This window comes from Mus musculus, chromosome Y (assembly GCF_000001635.26).
Source record: "Mus musculus strain C57BL/6J chromosome Y, GRCm38.p6 C57BL/6J".
Lineage (NCBI taxonomy): Eukaryota > Metazoa > Chordata > Mammalia > Rodentia > Muridae > Mus > Mus musculus.
In genome coordinates, this window is record NC_000087.7 from 78651865 (window position 1) to 78656438 (window position 4574).

Sequence of the window (4574 nt, forward strand, 5' to 3'; positions counted from 1 at the left end):
CTGGACTGATATCCCAAACAGAAGAGTATCAAGGTAAGGGTAAATCAGTTTACTATCTTTGTTTTGTTACCTTAGACAGAGACATCCTGGCCTCCATGCAGAGGAATGTGTGGATGGACATATATTTAAGGAAGACACTAAACCAGAAAATACTACATTACACCCTCTTAAAAGACTTCTAAGATTGTTGTCATGCCTACCACTGACATTCAGATGATGTGTATTCTTGATTGTGATTTCATGTTTGGAGCTGATGAAGGAGTAAGTACCTGGAATGTCCTAGAATTCTCAAGGTATCAATCAGTGTTCAATTTCTGATCAATAGTGCTTCAGACATAGGAATAACAGGACAAAATTATTCTATACAATCCTATGAAGCTCCTATCACCATCCTCCTATTTTAGAGAATCTTAGATCTATCACCAATCCTGAGACGGGCAGAAACAATTCTTCTCCTGCACATAGGGATACTGCATATGTCTCTCCTTGCCCAAAGTATTCCAATTACTGTCTTTTTACTGAATTTGCTTTTAGACTATACCTGAAATATTCCACTTTTCACCAAAAGATATACCAGCCCTCCCTGTTCTAATAGAGAGCTACCGTCCACCAATATCCAAAGGGTTCTCAGACATTCTAAATATGCCCCTGTGGGAGTAAACTTACTAAGTCTATTTAATTGGGCCACAGATCCTTCTGCTTTGACCTAAAAGATTTCAATCTACTGACTCTGAGTTACCAGGGGCCTCAGATCTCATTTTCCCCAAGTGGTCATCAAATATGCCTTTCTGACCAATAATGACCTTGCAATGTTCTCCTCTGATGGAGACACTTAGTCACCCCCTCCTCTAATTTTAACTCCCAAATGGACCTCCAGACCACCCAAGCTTAAATTACCTGAGCCGAACATTAAGAAGTACAGCCCAGAACAAAAGCTCATTTCCTCAATGCAGAAACTAAAATGATGTATTCCTCACGATTCATACCTAGACCCAGGAGAAGAACATATGCCTGAGAAGAAGAACTAGTGTGGAATTGTCAGCCAGGTTTTTGGTGAGTGCTCAGACTCCTTCCTGATCCGGCACCACATTTACTACAGTGGACAGATGTTCTAGTCTCTGATGAGGAGTTGCTAGCTGTAAGGAAGTACCTGGAATGGGCTCCACTGCATGAGGTAGGCTGAGTCTTTGAGCTCATGTCAAGGAAAGAACATGCAAATTTAAACTCTACCCAACCAACATACTAGTTTACCTGTACAAAGGGGTTTTAGATTTCCAAATTCTCACAAAGATGCCCTCGTGTATTTCCCCTCTGACCATTGGGGTCCTATCTATTTTTCATGGCTCATAGGGTCTCATTTCTTCCCAATGTCCATTACCCACTCACCTCTGACCACTAGCCATACATCTCTGATTAGTGTTGGGGATGTTCTCGGTATGACAATAAGGCCTACAGTAGTGCCTACATGCCATTTTTGAATAATTGGATCTTAAATTCCACCTCTGTCCAAGGGTACTTCAGAAAGACCTTTCTCATTACATGGGGTCTCTATAGTAGCATCTTTATTCAACAGGCCTCTGGTTGTACCTTCTGGCCAAGCAGGTCTTACACTTCACTTAAAGAGATGCCACATTTACACAATGTAGACAAAAAGGATTTGAGCATTCTCATACTCATCAATATAACATTCCTCCCCTCAGGTTTGAAGTCTCCAGAGCAGCAAGGAGAGTGGGGAGTAGAACTCATCATCTTTAGGTCACTCATCCCCGATGGATTGTTCCCAACCTTAGTATACAGACATGGATGGTTGAACACAAACCTGTCAGGCTGACAACGCAATAGACATCTACTAAAGTCCTTGGAACCATGTTCAGAGTGCTGCACATCCTCCTAAAGATGCCACGGATGACATGGTTCCTTGTGATTGTTGTTCTCTTCTTGTTGTTGCTGTTTTCTTTTAACTTTTGAAGAGGATACATTATTAGTCTGTTGCTATGTTAGTCATCTCCTGGCATTAGAAACCAACATGCCACTGCTTAAATGTTTTACATTTCCTACTCTTTTTGGAAAACACAATGTATGCACATCATTTTTTCCTATTGTTTCAAAGACATACCACTATGTAATTCAACTTTACAATTGGAATCATTTTGACCAATATTCACATGAATATAAATTTTATGTGTAAACTTCTTCCTGTGCTGTGTTATTTTCCACCAGGTGACAGTTTCATTTCAGGTCATTTGGAAGATCGTTCCTTACTATGTGTCTTTAAAAGATATATTTTGGAGCTGAGGGGTATGACTGAATATCTTCAGCACAATAAATAACTTCTGTAACGTTACTATCTAGTGGATTATAAGTATCAGGTTGTACACGGTAGTAACTAAAATAATGGACAAGTTTGAGAAAGATTTTAGGGTGTAATCTCTCATAATATACACAAAAAAGAAAATCCTAGATATTAATCAAATCTATGCACACCAAATGAACATTGTGAGTTTTGTGGATTTGTTTTTATATGTCTTTGTAGTTCGAATGTCCAACCTTTATGTCTTAATTGAGGATTGTAAACAATGCTCAGGGTGTGTGTGTGTGAGTTAAAGGGCAACATGTCTTTAGTGTTTAGATTAATATCACATATCATTATCTGTCTATCCATCATCTATGTATGTATGTATGTATGTATGTATGTATGTATGTATGTATGTATGAAGTAATGATTGAATGTATTTATATAGATATGTATGCAACTATTTCTCTATCATCTACCAATCACTCTTTCTCTTTCTATTTCTCTCACCCTCTTTCTCTGTTTATCTCTTATGCATGAATATATGTATGCATGTAGCTAGGTAGGTGTGGTAGTTTTAATGTAATTGGTTCCCATCGGCCCATAGGCTGTATTCGGATGAGTAACCTTGTTGGACTAGGTGTTTCCTTGTTGGAGGAAGGGTGTCACTGGAAGAGGTGGGTGGTCTCATACATGTTCAAGTTATGCCCAGTAGGGTTCTGTGTGTTTGCTGTCTGTTTGCCTTTCCAAGAGTAGCTGTGATAGAGTGTTCAATGATTCAAGGAGGGGATGTTGGTTAGATGGCATATAAAGCAGGCAAGACACATTTACATACATGGTAGAAGAAGCAAGCTTTAAGAAGCACAAACAATCACACACACACACACACACACACACACACACACACACACACACATTTGTTGGACAGTGCAAAGCTTCAACCACTTTCCATATATACTCACATTTGGTGGATAGAACAAAGCACCAACTTTATTTTTCTCACACTGCTTATATATCTCTGCACAATCTTTCAATTAGTATAAAATTTGTACTGGTTACTTTCTATTTTCTTCTAGTGAATAATTATGAGAATATATAAGGAAAAGCATCTTCTCACTATACTTTTATGATGAGCTATTTATAAATTATGTTTATAAATATCCAATATTATCCCCAAGAACCAACACACATTTCTAACTAAAAAACTTGTTATAGATTAACAACTTGTAAGCAAGTAAGGTATTTTTTTCAGCCAGTTTCTCTTACTGGTAGACTGAAATTTGCTGTTATACATAAAGGATTAGTTTTTATCTATCTCAAAAATTAATCCTTCAAAAATCTTAAAAGAATCACAAAACTAAACTTTTATGTAAAAACCTATCATCCCTTTCTACTTCGAATCCTCAGGGTGCACATCTGTACATTAACCATGTTTTTCTTATATCATATCAGGAATCAGAGGGAGGAAATAGGTACAAAGAAATAATAATCATCTGAACACCAGCCTGACTTTTGAAAAAAAAAAAGGCATGCTTTTCGTAGTAATTCTTTCCAAGATCGTGGTTGAAGTATTAATCTGCATCAGCTGCAATCCTTGAGAAAGTTAGATCTAACTAACACTGTGGGTGGCAATGATATTGCCCAGTGAGGGGCTGGAACCCACCTTAAATTTTCATACAATCCATAGATTATGAGGGATGTGATTTGAGGGCAGCAAGTAGAGAGAAACTCTACAACAGCATGAGTGGTAACAGAGTGGTACCAGCTTTTAAGTGTTTAAGAGTGGTAAGAGCTTTTAAGTGGTTCACCTTACCAAGAATCCATGAATTTTTTTACCAAGAATTTTTGGAGGTAAAATGTACATTCCTGGGAGCCCCTCTGCCATGCTTAATATTCTAGTAAAATTAAAAATAATATTAACTTCTCATTTAATAGACCCTGCTTACAGTCCCCCCAAATTTTACTCCCCACGGTTCTTTCACTACCTCCCATCCTCTCCAGTTCCTACACCTTTCGGGCATCATTCACCAAATTCTTCTCTTTCAAATATCTCTTCCTGCATTTCCTTATTCAACCCCATCTCCCTCCCCTATGCCACCTGATCTTCTCTTTCTTGTCCACCTTTGTCCACTAATAAAATCCATTCTATATCCCCATACCATGGGCATCAATGTATGCACCCAAGTCCTTCCTCTATACCTAACTTCACTGGATCTACAGATTGTAGACAGGCCATCACATATGTAATGTAGAATGTGTTAATCTTTGTATTGCTGTCACC